The 17,800-nt window shown below is 43.8% G+C and overlaps 1 protein-coding gene across 4 annotated transcripts in view; it reads right to left on the bottom strand.

Moving 5' to 3' along the window:
- Positions 1–17,800, bottom strand: part of KCNE2 (potassium voltage-gated channel subfamily E regulatory subunit 2) — a 188,280-nt gene that overhangs the window by 22,692 nt on the left and 147,788 nt on the right. For 2 of the 4 annotated variants that reach the window (XM_030578417.1, XM_030578409.1), the window contains 2 exons: positions 11,997–12,079; positions 10,857–11,058 (listed from right to left, as the gene is read on the bottom strand). The gene's annotated coding sequence lies outside the window, so the exon portion shown is untranslated. Of the gene's footprint in view, positions 1–10,085; positions 11,059–11,996; positions 12,080–17,800 lie in introns of those variants that run through there. The other 2 variants (XR_004002402.1, XM_030578426.1) reach the window with 2 other exon arrangements.

The following is a 17,800-nucleotide window of genomic DNA, read 5'->3' on the forward strand; positions in this document are numbered from 1 at the left end:
TTTTTTTTAAGGGTAGATGGGGGTTGTTGGATGTGGGTTTTTTTCCATTCTCCCACAATGAAAAAGTGACTAACAAGCTTTTGCTAAACCTTACACGCACGCACGCACGCACGCAAGCACGCACACACTAACTAACCTTCAGGCAGAAACCAGGCATGGAAAACTTTATCTCCAAAGGTGAATGTTTTGGAAAGTTAGGAGTGTGTAAAAGCAAGGAGCTGTAATGGAAACTGTCCCTTCTGTAGTATGCACATACTTGTATTGCCATACTGGATTCTTTCTCCAGCATTATAACACACACTGCCCCAAAGTCAAACAAAGCCAAGAACAAACTGACCAAAATGCAATGTTGTTCCAAGAAACATAGTTGAGGTGAGGTTGTGTGGAATGGAAGTTGAGGTTAAGGGAACACAAAAGACATAGGAATTTGCACAGTTTGGGGCATTTATGGTAAATACCTCTCTTTTTGCATCTGGTACAAATTGGAGTTTGACATGCAGAAATAGTGTATAAACTGTGCCAATACAGTGGTCGTGCTTAAAAATATTTCATTTGCCTTAGAAAAGTAAACATCATTTTTCCAGTATTTGTGTATCTTCAAGGTAATGTAGGGATCTAAGGAGTGTTGCAAATACTAAGTGCTTGTTTACACAGTGGGGTTGGGTGCTCTGTAGGAGTGTGATTTCTAACACACACGAAGGTGTTGCACTTCAACTAGTCCATGTAGACCCTGCTGGTGAACTTTACAATAATGTTGTTTGAAATTGTACTATGTTAAAGTGTGCTGCTAGAGAATCCTCAGTGCACACTAGCAGCGTCTACATGAACCAGTTAGTGCACAATACATTAGTGCACTTTAGAAATCACATCCCCATGGAATGCATTGCTCCACCATGTAGACAAGCCCTAAGAAAACATTTCCCCATAGTGTAAGGCAAATTTGGAAAGAACAAGAATGGCTAATGTAGTTGTGATTTGGGTGGGACACCCCTGAGGCCAGGCCCTCAATGGTACATATATGGGTGGCACTTCCAATGGACATTATCAGACAGTGAGAAGCATTGGTCCAAATTCTATTGTGTTCTATCTTTCTATCAATCTCTCTCTCTCTCCCTCTGTCAGCAATCCATTTGTTGGTCTTTGTTTTAAAATTAGACTCAATGCATTGTGTTCATATCTGCCCTTTCCCCTATGATATCCCTCCACAGGGGTCAGCAAAAAAGCTGATCAGAAATCCAGATCTCTTTTATGGCATTTAGAGCACAACTGAGTTCAATAGTTCTCCTCTTGTTCCAATGGACTGAGTGCTTATGGTCAGGGCCTGGTTATGCCCAACTGTGTACCACATGAATTACCTTATGATCAACAGTTGAAGAGATGCCCAGAGTTAGTGCTTATCAATTTGGGCTTACACTTGGAGTAATGACATTTTGTAGCGTGGAAGTGAAAATGGTGACCACACTTGGTGCATGCCTCCCTAAAAATTTACATTGATGGGCAAAATGAGTAATGCCAGAAGGTGGCAAAACTGTGGGGCAAAAGGTCCTGATAGAAATCAGGAGACCTTGGGGTATTTTAGTCTTTATTCAAAATGCCCACCTTCTACCATTCTATTCAGTGAGCTGGAAGCCTTAGACTGCTATCAAGATGGCAAGATGGCCACCCATATCCCTATATCCTTGCATGTGGAAGTGAAGTGAAGCTGCCTCTTATAGAAGTGGCCATTTTCCATTGTTTCTTATGGAAATGAAGCCTGGATGCCATCAGTGAAGATGACCAGACCCTTTGTTCTATGGCTAGGACCCTGGACTGAAAACTGTAAAGGAACAGGAACATCTAGGGAATAGGAGAGGGAATGAGGAAGTGAAAGGGATAGGGCATGGCAAAGAGGAAATGTGATAGTAAGAGACTGCCTGTGTGTAACGGATCAAAATTTGGCCCAATGTTGCTAATGATCTGCTGAGGGTATATCTATGCAGCAGTCAGAGGTGCCACAGCAGCATGTGTAGACATACTGGAGCTAGCTAGCATGCGGACCAATAGCAATGAAGCTGTGGTAGCATAGACTTCAGCACAGGCTGTACAAGCTTGCCCAGAACCCTGGGTATTTCCTCGAGCGGCTAGCCCACACTGAGGTCCACACTGCCACAGCTTCACTGCTATTGGGAGTCACGCTAGCTAAATAAACACTAGCTCTTGTGTATCTACAGATGCTGCAGTCACATCTTCAACTGCGTTGCAGACCTACCCTGACATTGTCTGTCCCCTTTTCACGTACTAAACACCCAGCTGCTGCTAAACCCAAGGAAGTACCCCCACTCCTCTGATAGACAGGAAGGCTCATAGAGCATTAGATTCAAAAGGGACCAAGATCAGAAAGAGAAGGATGGAAAGTATTGCCCTGGGCATATTTGAAGGCAAGGAACATATTTTTAGTCTAATTTTATTATCCAAATCTTACATTGGGGTCGGGAAGGAATTTTCCTCCAGGGCGGATTGGCAGGGGTCCTGGAGGTTTTTCACCTTCCCCTGCAGCGTGGGGCACGGGTCACTTGCTGGTGGTTTCTCTGCAGCTTGAGGTCTTCAAACCAATTTTGAGGATTTCAATAACTCGGTCCTGGGATAGGGGTTGTTATAAAATTGGATGGGTGGGGTTCTGTGGCCTGCCTTATGCAGGAGGTCAGACTAGATGATCAGATTGGTCACTTCTGACCTATGAGTCTATAAGGAAACATGAGCCCTAACAATACAATGAATGTGCTTTTAATGCATCAGAAAATAAGACCATAGGTCCCAGTTTGGTCACAAATGTCTGAATCTAGGAAGCACCTGTCCCAGTGAAGTCATTGGGAGGAAGCACAGAAGAAGGTACTGTGCAGAGTAAGAAGAGGTAGCAGAAGTCAGACATCAGAAGCAACGCACCGTATGTGTGAATACAGAACAGAACTGCTGTTTGTCTACATGCTTTGAGCATGCTAGCTTTGAACACAGCTCCTGCTGCTATGTAACATCAATGAGATGTTTGGCTATTCCCCGCCCACATCCCTCAAAGACCCTGCCATGAGGTGACTCACTCTCCAGCCGAGGAGAGGATTGACATGGTTTCCTGGGAGCACATTTCTGTTGTCATAGTAATTCTAAAAATAAGTCTACTGCGCAGTATATTTAGTCCAGTAGAGGATAGGCTGTGGTTGGACCAGTGAGAGTGCTCAAGCAGAGACCGAGTGCAAGGCCCTCACTCGCACGTTAGGCCAGCCAGTCACTGTCTTTGCAAATCAAGGCACAGAGACTGCAATAGACTGGCACAGCTAGAAGTGCTAGCCCCTGCTAACGAAGGGAGGGGTGTGGGCAGAGCTATGTCCCTGACCCCCTCGGTATTAGCTAGCAGAGGTGAGCCAGTAAGTGAACGCGAAGATAAAAAACACAAGCTCCAGCCTCTAAAATGATAGTAGTACTTGCTGTTCCACTGAGCACTCCCCCATTCTCAGGCCAGCTAGCCCATGCTACCACTCCTTCTTGCCTGTGCTATCGAGGCTTCGCTAATATTTTTAAAGCACTAGGGTGAGTATGTCTATGTGCATAGGCGTCGACTTCTGCTTCCGCCGGTGGGTGCTTAACCCCCTTCTGTCCCGGGCCCCGCCCTGACTCTACCCCTTCCATGAGGCCCCGCTCCTGCCCCACCACCATTCCAACCCCACCCCAACTCCGCCCCCTCCCTGCTGCTATTCCGACTCCTTCCCCAAATCCTTGCCCCAGCCCCGCCTCCTCACCGCCTCCTCCCCTGAGTTCTCCACGTTCCTATTTCTCCCCCTCTCTCCTGGAGCTTGCTACACTGCCAAACAGCTATTTGGTGGTGGCTAGGTGGGAAGCACTGGGAGGTAGGCAGAGGAGCGGGGACATGGCGCACTCAGGGGGAGAGGCGGAGGAGGAGGTGAGGCAAGGTGGGGGAGAGGGGAGCTTGGCTGCCATTGTGTGCATAGCACTCACTAATTTTTCCTCATGGGTGCTCCACCCCTGGAGCACCCACAGAATCAGTGCCTATGTCTATGTGAGATGGGAATCACACCCCAGCTCATAGTGTAGATATAGCCCAAGTATCTCTCTCTCTCTCTCTCTCTCTCTCTCACTCACACACACACACTCTACAGTATGCAGGCAGTAGCTTAAACCTATCATCTTATCCTAAAGCTTTCCAGGTCATGACTCATAAGTGGATTGCAATGCTTTTTAAGAAAATAATTGAAATAACATTTCCCCACTCCAAGTAGTTTTGGAAGATAGATGTCAATGTCACTTAAATTTTTCCTCTTCCTCCTCCCCCAGCAATCACAGATGCCTTAAAAAAAAAGATAGATATATTATCTTTCACTACATTTTCAATCACTCCCACTTCTAGCATTGGCTACAGAGATGTGTCAGTTGAGAGATTCAAATGAGAGATTCCCATTACCCTGCCCTCATAGGCTAAGCAAGGTGCCTCCACTGAACTCAGCTGGCCCAGGAAGTAAGGGTTAGAGCTACGGGATCACCCAGACACATGGATGTTTAACAAGAGGAACCCATTGTGTTACATGTATTCTGTTGTGCCGTTCTTTTGGGAAGCCCAGTACTGCAAGTCGCTGTGTTAGCTCTCTGCCTCACCAAGAGGGCTTTGCTAGAGCTTAAACTGTGTGTCAGCTCCCTGCCACCCCACTCTGTCCTTCCTTGCCAGCAAACTCCACAAGATTCTGCCAGTCTAAATCTTGCCTTGCAGGTAATACTCAGTGAACCCCAATGCCTGAGCTCACCAGAGACATCTCTCTTCAGGGTCCAGAGTACATCTCTCACTGGTTGCTCACAGAAATTAAGCCTGCTGTCTCCAAAGAGACAGAATTCACCTCAGCCTGTTGGCTCACCGAGGGCACATTCTTTACCTTAATACACAACACTGAGATGGTTTAACTAAATATAAGTTTATTAATAAAGAACAGAGATTTAAGTGATACAAAGCAGAGATGACAAATAGAAAAGGATTACAAACAAAAACAAAACAAAACACACTTTCTAGGGTCCAGGAGTTGACTTTAGGCAAAGATTGTAGCTTGTTAAACAGCTTTCTCAGTTACGTCAAGCTACCACAGGGATGGGCAAACTTTTTGGCCTGAGGACCACATTGGGTTTCAGAAATTGTATGGAGGGCCAGTTATGAGAGGCTATGCCTCCCCAAACAGCCCAGCCCCCGCCTCCTATCTGACCCTCCCTGTTTCTCACCCCCTGACCGCCCCCAAGACCCCTTGCCCCATCCACCACCTCCCGCCCCACTGTCTGTCCCCTGACCACCCCCACACCTCCCACCTCTAACTGCCCCCTGCCGTCCCATCCAACACCCTCTCTCCTTCCTGACTGCCCCACCATGGATCCCTCCCCCATCCAACCACCCTGGTCACCCCCTGACCACCCTCGGAATCCCGCCCCCATTCAACCCTCCTGTTCCCGGCCCCTGATCACCTCCCTGCCCTCTATCCAACCCCTCTTTCACCGTTCCCTGACCCCTTACTGCTCTGCCTGGAGCACTGGTAGCTAGCGATGTGGCTGCACCAGGACAGGCAGCTGCGCCACCCAGCTAGCACCACACACACACTACGCAACACAGAGCACCGGGTCCAGCCAGGCTTTGATGCTGCGCTACCCTAGGAGCTCCCAGCCCTGCTGCTCAGAGCATTGCACCTACGGCACAGTGAGCTGAGGCTGCAGGGGGAAAGGAACAGTGGGGGGAGGCTGCGGGCTAGCCTCCCAGGCCAGGAGCTCAGGGGCCAGGCAGAATGGTCCCATGGGCTAGATGAGGCCTGCAGGCCATAGTTTGCCCACGTCTGAGCTACCAGTTTCTCCATCCATTTCAGCAGGAGGATCCAGTGTTCAATGATGCAGAGGGTGTTGTCCCCTTTTTCCCCAACATGATGGATAACCAAAGGTTTCTCTTTCTTCTCTTTAATAGCCCAGAAAATGTTTCAAATTATTCTCTGAAAAGTAAACCCAGGCAAAGTTTTTGTCTCCTGCTGCTGGTTCTTTGTGTTTCAAATGCAAATCCCTAATTCATCCTCAGAGCAAGTTGCTTTTTCAATTGTCTTAATCACTTTGTTTACCATAGATATAAATGTACTTTCATTGTACTTTGACTGTAGTCAAGGAAACAGATAAATCCACATTCCTTTGTCTAGGGCAGGCTTATTTATCCACTGGGCCGAAAAGATGTTTTAAGAACATATTTCCAGCACGTGTACATAGCTTTTTACACACAACCCATACATAAATCACACAATGATATTCATGGCCAGCATGTCATGAATATTATTGTGTGATTTATTATGGATTGCACATATTGCTAAGAAGGATCTAGGAGCTGTGGTGGATCATAACCTCAGCATGAATAAGACGAGGTCCCCAAGGTGCAACCTGCACTGTGGGACCGCTGAGCCCTCCAAACCCACCAACCGGGGCTGCCTTTCACGCTGTGACACTGATGTCAAGCTACAAGCCTCTGACAGGCACTGCTCATACACAGCCATCCACAAGCCGGGACACTCCCAACTGAGTTGTGTGAACGATCTCCCAGCCACTCATGAACCATCAATAGAGAGGCTCCAGCCAATTCCTCTCAGCTCCCCAGCCTTGCACCGCAGAACTGTGCCATCTTGCACTGCTCAAGTTTCCCTTGGACAGTGCAAACTCATTTATAAGTCCACCACTCCCTCAGTGTAGAATGGACATACACTAGCCTTTGAGGTCTGAGCTGAGATTTTCCAAGCACTTCAACCAAAATACACTGTTTTAGGTAAAATATAAAACAGATTTATTAAATACAGAAAGATAGATTTTAAGTGATTATAAGTAGCAGGCATAGAGATCAAAGTTGGTTACCTAAGAAACAAAAATACGTCTTCAGTCTAATTCTAATTTAAACAGACTAAGCAAGATTTGAATCAAGCAGTGTCTCACTCTGTCAGATGGTACAAGCAGGCTACAGTTCCTCAGTACACAGACTGGACCACCTTTCAGCCTGGGATCAAACTTCCCCAGTTTGAAGTCTTTGTCTTCCAGACATTTTTCCAGACGTTGAGATGGGGTTGGGGGGGAGAAGCCAAGTGATAAGGTCACTTTCACTCTTTTATAGTTTCTTCTAGCTGCCAGAAAGATTCTTGCTGTGATGTGGGTTAGCCTGCCCCCCTGGCATACAGGCCTTCTCCAAGAAGCCTCTGGGCTAGGGGATTCAGTGTTGATGAGACCATGAATGCCCAGCAGACTGATGATGGCTACTCCTTTGTAGTAACTGAAAGGCCGGTTGTGGGTGTTCCTAACCTCACAACATATTTCAGTAACACACACATAACTTCACATACAATGATAGTACATACAATTCAACAGGATATTAATATTCAACAGATCAAGATTTTTAAAATGATCTCATAAGGCGTACTTTGTACAAAACATATTATAATTATATGACAGTGATGAATATGGGGGTTCCAGGGTGCTACTTTGAAGTACCGAGTGTCACAATGAGTCAACAGTGTGATGCTGTTGCAAAAAAGGCAAATGCAATTTTGGGTTGCATTAACAGAGGCATAGCATGCAAGTCATGTGAGGTGATAGTACAACTCTCCTCACTTGAAGTACCATGTCCATTTTTGGTCACCACTGTATAGAAAGGACATAGAGAAATGAGAAAGGATCCAGAGGCAAGCAACAACGATGATCAAAGGGATGGAATGCAAGCCATATGAGCAAAGGCTGAAGGAACTGGGTATGTTTAGTTTGGAAAAGAGGAGATCAAGGAGGGAACAAGTAGTTGTCTTCAAATATTTGCCAGGCTGCCATAAAAAAGATGGAGAAAAATTGTTCTCTCTGTAGGCAGGGAAAGAGGCAATGGATTCAAATGGCAGCATAGCAGATTTAGATTAAATCTCAGGAACTACTTCCTGACTGTAAGAACAGTAGGACAATGGAACAGATGCCTAGGGAGGCTCTGGAATCTCTTCACTGCAGATTTTCGAAAGGAGGCTGGATAGCCATCTGTCTTGGATGGTTTAGATACAACAATTCTGCATCTAGACTAGATGACTCTTGCCATCCCTGTTAACTCTATGTTTCTATGTCCCCAGTTTTTATATGATGCCTTACAAGTCATTCTTCAGCTAAATATTCTGACAACAGTGTGTTGAATGTGCCCTTTACCAATTAGCATAAAGGAGCTCCTAAGGTCATATATGTATTTGTGACTAATTAAACATTTTTTCCCCTCACAAATGTTTTGATAAAGGGGAAACACTGACTATGCTATGAATGGTCTGATCAAAAGAACCCTATCACATACTTCTCTTCACTACAGTTCTATGGTTATAGGTATCAGCAGTCACTGGCGTTCAAATCACTATGCCATTTAGAAATAATATGATCAGGATGAGACAAAATGGAAGTCAAAACACCGGTGTCTATGTACACTAATACTGCCAGGGGAGATGTTGAAAGGCACAACCGTTAGCTAGGTGCCTAAGCCCTATTGGCTTCCTTGGCAGTTAGGCAGCTAACCTCCCTGTTGAGCCTTTGAAAATTTTCCCTTCCACTATTGCTACTACTGGCAGGAAAATTTAGGAAATAAAGGCTAGCGCAGATACCTCCTTGTATGCTCCATATGTTAATACTAATGTTCAGGAGAATTTAATGAGGAAGAGATGTCTGTAGCACATGTGGCTTTGCTGTACTTATTTACATTTCAGATACATCTCCTAATGTGAGAGCCTCAGGAATCTTAGTTTATTGCTTGCTTCTCATTATTTTTATTAGGCTTACCATGACTCTGCAGATGGCATAATTTAAAATATATTTTCCAAAGCACTGCAACATCTGTGTCAGTTCATTGCTATGTTTCTAATCATCTCATTTTTCTCTGCACCTACTAATGAGTAGAATTATGTGTGGTGATCTTTGGATGGGCTTCTTTTCCACAAGTCATAAAAAACTTTTTAACTAAAGTCAATATTTGGCTTAGAGACACTATACTTAAAAATTATTTGTGCAGCTCTGCATTCCGATTAAGCAATTCCTTATACAATACTATAAACTCACTGTAATTTTTTTTTAATTGTAGGCATGGTATCAGGTTCACATTTCTGTAGTAAAACTGAAAGGTGTGGAGATGCAATTTGATTACAAGGGTACATATCAGATCACATGATTAAAAAAATAATAGTTTCCCTGTTTCCAATTTACTGTGTTAAAATAAAATTTGAAAAGACTCAGAGCCTGAAATATTTGACTGTTGTTCATTTCTTCCTACTTCATAACTTCTTATAACCCCCAATGGAAAATTCTTTGATTGGCATTCCTCATGGTGACTGAGTACTTGGGTTTCCACCCACAACCTTTGTTCAGCCTTATTTTACCTATTCCCATTTTGGACTACGGAGAATTTATACGGTTTGCTTGCGAAAAGCAAATATTGAAGGTATGTCAACTGAGAGTTTATTGTTAACTGAGTTGGGACTCCATGGACACGTAATGATTTGTATAAGAATATTATCCTAAAAAGATAAATAGACATTGAGACATGAACATAACATTTGAGTTCTATCAGCCAGAACATTGTAGGACAATCACGCCTAACAGAGCATGATGTGTCTAAATGAGGCCCAAGTGAAATTTGTCTGTTTTATCCAGTGAAAAATTTAAAAAATGTTTTACTAAGGAAAAAAATTCTAGCTTGGTTAAGCCCTGTTTTAAGTATGGTTTAGAACTCTTGGGGGGGAGAGGAGGGTGGCCCTAAGCTACTCAGATGTTTGGTAATGGCACATGGAGTCTTCTACTACTGGGACATCTGTCCAGGTCACTACTGAAAGTCATTACCATCAACATAAGTTGAGAGTTCTGCTTGATAGAATCCAAGGTGCCAGGAGTTTGAGGCTCTGCTACTTACATGCTGTGAGACTTTGGGCAAGCCTCTTAACTTCTCTTGGTCTTGCTTTGCTCATTACGAATGTGGAAAAGATAATACTGTATCTTCTTCACATGGGTGATGTGAGGCCTTATTTTCTGCAATGTCATGACCCCTCTACAGGTATACGTGACAAAATCTATTTAGCTGTAAGCATTCTACATGACAGAAGCTCCTGACGTAAGGGGTTCCCCAAAAAGGAACCGAGCTGGGAGTATTCCAGGAGGGGGGTATTCAGGCTATTTTCAGCTGCTTGAACAACCCCTAGTTGTCTATTGCAGCTGATAGTAAATGAGAGTAGTCCCTGAGGCAGCTGTAATTTACAGTGAGGGGAAAACAGGTTTCTGCAAGGGGCCAAGAACAGGGGAAGCATCAAGGTGGCTTTTAAAGGCACCTCTCACCCAGAACCAGACCCACCCCTCTTCCTGTACCATACAGAGTGCAGCCAGAATAAACAGGCACTTTATGTTTTTCCTGGGACCATCTGATTACATATCACATGGGAAAGTTGAGAAATTCTCAGCACAGCCTGCAGAGTGAGGCATGTTGCAGCTCTTCATATCGCTAGTCACATTGCACTTCCTCCTTTCCTGGTGTCACTGCAACAACATCACATAGTACAGCTGTCCTCAGAACTACCCAACCCCTGTCAGCTGCTGCCCAGAGGAAGCACAAGCCACTTCTTCTGGCCCTGTGCTGGAACCAGGTTTATAAGCTCTTTTTTGCCCCAGAGTAGCTAATGGAGACTTCTGTTTAATGTAAACACAGCTGGTGTATTTCTGTCATGTGGAATTTCCATATTTATTGTAATGAATGCACTTTCATTGTAGTGGGAACCTCTTAAGCATCTTTCAAATGATTGTCATGCCATGGAATAGCTGACCCTTACCTGAAAGCCTAAACAGCTGCAGTGATCAGATTCCAGTCCATTTCTTTTTTGTGTCCAGACTTCTTGAGGATTGCTTGGTTCTGCCAACGTTTGCAGGGTGTCTATTTTTATTATTGCATCAAATGCCAACTAACTCGTTCCTCATTCTATTTGACCAGCTGTTTCATATAATCTGTCATTACAATTGGCATTAAAAATCCCCCTGGAGGAACACAATAACTAGAATTTGTTGACTCTGCAGGAATTCATGGAAGATGGTTAGTATGCAAAAAATTCACATTTTTTGAATGTGAGCATCACCATATCAATCCTATTGTGACTGATCTAGCAGTTTCCTGTAGTATCCTTTAAAAACCTTATTGAATGAAGTTCAAGTATTGTTGGAGTCCATTGTGTTAAATGCAAAAGTTATGTATTATTGAGAGCCCAGGGAAGTGCTATGAACTTTAAAGGACTATATTGAACAGTGGGCCAGCCAAGAATGGACTTTTGTGCAAACAGTTTCCCTGGGGAATCTCTAGGGGGAAGTGCATGCAAATTCCCATCTCCGTTTATGCCAAAGCCCAGTCTTTTGAAGAAGCTGCACTATGAGGAAAGGAGCATTATCTATTGCTTGCCTTTTTCTGGAATCTAATGATCAAAGGCCGATATAAAGGAAAGGCTAACTCATTCATAGGTGTGTTCTAAGCTAAAGCTGTTATGAACTTGTAATGTCACAAAAACACTTTTATAGTCTTCAAAGGACTGACTTCTACCAGACCCTTTATTAACATGGGTGTACATTTTTATTGTTTTTAATGTGTGTTCTCTGTAATTCTTTCAATTTAAGAATAAATGTGCTTGCTTAGAAAGAGCTGTAACTTAGGGGCAATAACATTGTTTACTTTCTCTTCAGAGGGCATGACTTGTAGAGGCTGGCCTGTTTAGGCCCCCTGGCTTTCTGGGAATAACAGCGTAGGCAGGGAACTGTAAGCACTTTCGTTAGGAGGGAGAGAGGGTCTCCACTCAGAAGAGGTGATGCTTGGGAGCCAAAAGCCTAGAAATGAGTGCACTTGGTGGACCGCAGAGGGAGAATACAGGCGCAATTACACTGAACGATGACATCTATTATTAAGTCTGAAATTATACTCTCATTCTTACCTGTTTCAGTCATGTATCATTTCCCCCAACATTCAGCCTGGAACTTCTCATGCTCGGTCTTAGTCCAGGGTTGAATTTGTTTCCTTTTGAAATAAAAGAGAATGTGTTCAGATACCATTAAACAATCAGAACTATTAAGAAAGTTACTCAGATGCTTCCTGAAGTTGGATTACTCAAGAAACATTTTGTGCAAAGCTTCACACTGGGCTTGCACGTATGGGGCAAACATGGGTTTGTGTCTAGGGAGATTTGAGTAGGAATGTTCGAACTGTTTCCCTTATTGATTTAGAACACCCAACGTGTGATGTTCCAGATGTCCCTAGCTGTAGTTGCAGTAACAGTCTCGGAGCTGCTGGTTATTGTGGTTGGCTCTACAGTAAGATGAGGTGTAACCTGGAACCCATTTGATGGAATTATAATAGTATATCTATGCCGAGAGAGCCAAAACATTTTCCTTACAGCAGGCCTTTTAGCTTTGCAGCATGTCACCTAAACAACAGCTTTATACAAATATTTTAAGCTAATGGCAAAACTCCAAGCTTGAGTGACATATTTGTAAAGCTACTCTGGGCTTCATATATTATGGGTGTTGCCATAAATTGCAATTGGAGAGGCAGCTACTGGATGCTTTGTAGAGTACAGGCCAGATCCTCAGCTGGTGTAAATCAGCATGGCACCATTGATTTAGAGTCATAGAGATTAAGGCCAGAAGGGGCCACCACATCATCTAGTCTGATATCCTGTATATCACAGGCCACTCACCCCACCTGGTACCATATCAACTCCAACAACCAGAAGTAGACCATAGTGTTACAGCCCTCAGCTGTTTGTGCCACTGGCAGAAAACCAGAGGGACCAAGGTGCACCAATGCCCATGGCCTCTGGAAAGTTACGGAACTGAGTAAGTGTAAGACATCCAGAGGACTTCAGTGGTCCTATGCCAATTTACACCAGCTGAGGGTGTGAGCCTAGGACTTTACTAGTCTGAGTTGATATCATTTGGTGTGCTAAGCAAAGCAGGGTTTGTGGATCTGTAAAGAAACAGCCTGAGGAGCATATGGAGCTGATTCTAGAACCTGATCCAAAGGCACAGAAAGAACATAAATGAGCCACGAAGGTGATATAAGCAGCTCTAGACTCCCCCTCTCAAGAGCATGGTGGGGTGAAACCAGAGCCAGGAGGGGGCATTTCAGGGATAAGAGAAAGAGCAGCCATCCCACTCAGCGCTGTGGAGGTTCTGTGCTGCTGTATATCACATAGGCAGTCAGACAGGCTGACATAAATTAGAGCAGCTTACCTGGCAATTTTAACTTATGCTGGGCTCAGTTTCAGCAATCCAGGATATGAATGACACAAAAGTGGGATACACATGTGCTCTCCCAAGAGACAGGACACAGAATTGGCCCTGTTTTCAGTGCACCAAACTGCTGCTTGGAGGGCTTGAAAAGAAGACAACTGACAGAACAAGCCATTTCTTTTAGCTTCTTAGCAGTAGGTAGCAGGGGCTGCTCAAGGCCCCAGCACGCTAAGTGCGTGCTTGGGGCGGCATGCCGCGGGGGGCGCTCTGCCAGTCGCCTGGAGGGTGGCAGGCAGCTCCAGTGGACCTCCCGCAGCCGCTAGTCCTGCGGCTTTGGTGCAGCATCCACAGGCACGCCTGCGGGAGGTCCACCGGAGCTGTGGGACCAGTGGACCCTCCACAGGGACGTCTGCAGGAGGTCCCCCGGAGCCACGGGACTGGCGACCGGCAGAGTGCCCCCCGTGGCATGCCACTGTGCTTGGGGCGGCGAAATGGCTAGAGCCGCCCCTGGTAGGTAGCCCTGTATGACTTTTTGAAGCAGAGATCCCTCATTCATTTTCACTGTGGGAGTGAGAGTTTGCAAATAAAACACAGCCTCTTGCCGTTAAAGCACATGATCTTTGCTCTATTCCTGGAACTGTGGCTGATTTCCTGTGTGGTTTTGGGCAAGTCACCTAAGCCAAAATGTTCAAACCAGGAGCCAGGCTGCTGAGTGCTCAGCACTTTGAAAAACAAATTGAAATGTCTCACACTTGTCCTTGGCCCACAGGTGAATGAGAGTTTTGTCTTAGAAGGGATTGCAGGGTTTGGCACTTTGTAATTCTTCTCCCCAACTCCCCCCCATCTCCGCAGACATAAGCCTATGTTATATAGACCAAGAGCCTGCAATATGTAATTTAAACCCTTTATAAATATGAAATCACAAAACAGGAATCTGAAACCACTAATTTCACATTTTTTTTCCAGGCCCTATTTTAAATAACTTGTCAAAATAAACAAATACCTCCTAGGCTGAGACCTTATCTGGTAATTTTTAGGCCTGAGTGGATTTTTACAGCCAAGTTATAAGTCCCTTCAGGGACTTATAACAGGAACAATAATACAGACTTATTTGTAATGGCATGAATGGCACCACAAAAAAATATTTTGAATGTGCAGATACTGCATAATATTTAAATAGCAAATTCCTTTTTATTTTTACTGGCAGATTCCTAAAGTATAGATGGGTAATTGCGAAAAGGGAACTTTTATTATAGTACCCAGAGGATGGACAGATGGATATTGGCTTCTATATTCTGTTTTCACATACAGCTACGATACCATGAAGAGGGAATACGATGAATAAGCCAAAACCAAAGCCCCATTAAGATACACACAGTAAATCTTACGCCGTAGGAGCTCCCAATCTGCTGTGTTTCAGGCTTAGCTTGACCAAGACACACATCCTGGAGAACAGTCATTCTTTGCAATATGCATTAGGCCAACTGAATAAGTAATTAAAGGCAGGTATGGAAGCAGGCAAAGGATCTAAACATTCTGGCAAATGAATTAAAAATCCAAAGGGATCTTTAAACCATATATTGGTTTTTCACAACAGCAAAGTGTTCCCACTCAGCCATAAAAGTTACTGTGATTGTGCAATCGTGTTGGTACTATGACCTTAGGAAATATATTCCAACAGAGTTAATTGAAAGGAATATTGAAATTCCCCTATTTAAAAAAAAATCAGAAGAGGATAGTAACAAACAATAATGGAAAAGGCCTCATTTCAAGCTTCCTCAACAGCGTAAGTACCAACCTGAAGAATTCTAGGGAAAACGTACATTATTACATATGCAGAAAAAGTTAGACAACTTATTTTTTTAAGGACCTAATCCACTGAAGTCCATTGAAAGATGCCCGTTGATCTTAAAAGGTTCAGTATTCGGCCTTTGGCATGCTACTCCCTGGCTCCAGTGTGGAGATGTCCACAATGTATTGCCCCAAGCTGAGTGCTCCGAGACTCTGGGATCCACACAGCTATTTAAAGTTGGGGTCTGACCTGAAGAAGAGCTCTGTGTAGCTCGAAAGCTTGTCTCTCACCAGCAGAGGTCCAATAAGAGATATTACCCACTTTGTCTCCAGTATGATTTGGCAGCCAGTGCAGTTCAGAAATGGTCTGGCTATAAAAATGTCCCATGTGCTAGGGCAGATTCATTCTTTTAGATCTCACTAGTCAGGAAGAGGGCCAGTCTTTAAAAGTCCATCTCTTGGGTGTCAGGCTTGAGAAAATTGTATAGAAATAGTCAAGAATACATGAGCTGTTGTAGAAATGTAAAGAATAGTAGCACTGTGTGTCTTGGAATTTGAGCATAAAACAAAATACAACTGTTCTAAAATGAATGCCCTGGTCATTTATCTGATGCTTTCTTACATCCATTTACAGTGCCTCTGAATTTGTTTTCTTTACTCTCTATTGTCCAGCAGACAGGCAGGCAGGCAGTCCCTCTCTCAACCACCCCTTATTACTCACACTAAATAAAAAGCCCAGAATTGTGACTGTTTGTACCATTCAGGAATATTTCTGGGGACTCAAAATTTCAAGTTCTTTTGAATAGGAAAAGTGTAAGAGCATCAAAGTATGCAGTGCCTTCTTATATGATACAGCATGGGATAGAGAGCTCCTGTCTTAATATACCTGTCCTCCAAGCATTATAAACAAAGTTATACTTCTGCGGATCACCCATCTGAAGACACTCAGTACTATTGTACTTGGCTTTTCCATGCCAGCTCAAACCCAGGCAATTTACCAGGATTGACCAATGTGACCCAATGCCACCTAATATTTACATAAAAGCTTCAGAGCTTCAAAGTGCTATGAACCCATTTCAGCATGTGAGACAGGCAAGTGTTACTATCCTCACTTTACAAATGGGGAAACCAAGACCCCATTTAGTACATATTTACAGGATGCCCTAATTACACATCAGGCTTGTTAGAATGTATTTTTTGCCCAAGCACAGTTCTTAAATGTGACAATTTACAAGACCCTGAACTATAAATGCAGTATTGTGTATGGTCAGCTGGCTGGACAAACTCCCAAATGAACGTCTTTCATGTGCTCAATCACAAGTGTTGCTTCAAATATTTCCCCAAGTATGAAGCCAGATCTATATAATTCAAAGAGCTCTAACTAGAGCATCAAGATGCACTGAGTATGGAGAAAGCTTTATCGAAATGCTGCTGGCCAAACGAAGTTGCTTTAAAGCACAAAGACAGTTGGGATGAGGGATGGACTACTCAGCCCTCACGGTCTTCAAACCCATGCATCTGTCTTGCTAGTCTAGTCCAAGTCAGGGTTTGACCCTTGTGGATTCGTGGGTGAGCTGCCATGGGTCAGATTCTAAATACACCCAATTCTCTCCAGCCCACATTCAGACTCTCCACTGCCTCACCTATCAGTACACCATTTCTGCTTTAGATGGGGGCAAACCCAAATACTCTGTGGTATAAATTACAATGATCTGTTTTGCACTCACCGGCTGGGATTTTCCAAAGTGCTCAGAATTGCCATAACTCAGCGCCCATTAAAGTCAATGGCAGTTTCACCATTGACTTTAGTGAGAGGAGATTTAGGTCAATGCTGAGATCTCTTTGAAGACCTCACCCTACATTTTCTTTAAAATATTTGTTCAATCCTGTCTTATACAGTTGTGCCAACTGGGAAGGCAGAGAGAAGGTTGAGAGGCAAAATTTAAAAAGTCTCCTCCAAATGTTAAACTCAGAAGACACTCAGTGACTTGTCATGAGTGAGTCTCAGAGCCTGGGTCAACTGATTCAGGCTCATGCTACGGGACTAAAAATACCAGCATAATATGTTCCCAGCTGGGCTGGAGCCTAGATTCTGAAACCCAGCCAGGGAAAGGTGTCTCTCCATCATATTCTATTTCCTGTCACCCCTTTAATTTTCTTCACTCTTACTGTCACCTCTTCTTTTCCCACTTTTCATTCACATCACCTTTTCTGCCATCATTTTCATTTCTCTCTCGCTCATTGTCTTTTCAACTATTTCCACCAAGTTTCACCACCTTAGAAGCACTAAAACACTAAATATTTTCATGCCGCACGGGGTCTGGTTTCATTATGGTCAACCAATTAGTTGCCCAATGTTTTGTCTACAGATTTTGTGGGATACTTGATTTCATTTCTACAGCACATTAACAATGATGGATGAATGGGGAATGTTCCTACTATAAATTTTTCATCTAAGAAAAAAAGTATCTAGATCACTTTAACAAAAATAAATGGATCTGTTGCTATAATTCAAATCCCCTGGAAAGTGCACTGTATGCTTGCTACAGTCCTGATCCAGAGCTTGTTTAAATCAATTGGGGTCTTTCCACTGCCTTCAGTGGGCTTTGGATCAAGCCACAATTTGTTATAAGATAATATTTTGTTTTCTCATACATGACCTGTCATGTGAGCAGTTTTGTGGTTATTTAAGTTAACCTGTATGAGGAAGATATTG

Source organism: Gopherus evgoodei, chromosome 1, assembly GCF_007399415.2.
Source record: "Gopherus evgoodei ecotype Sinaloan lineage chromosome 1, rGopEvg1_v1.p, whole genome shotgun sequence".
Taxonomy (NCBI): domain Eukaryota; kingdom Metazoa; phylum Chordata; order Testudines; family Testudinidae; genus Gopherus; species Gopherus evgoodei.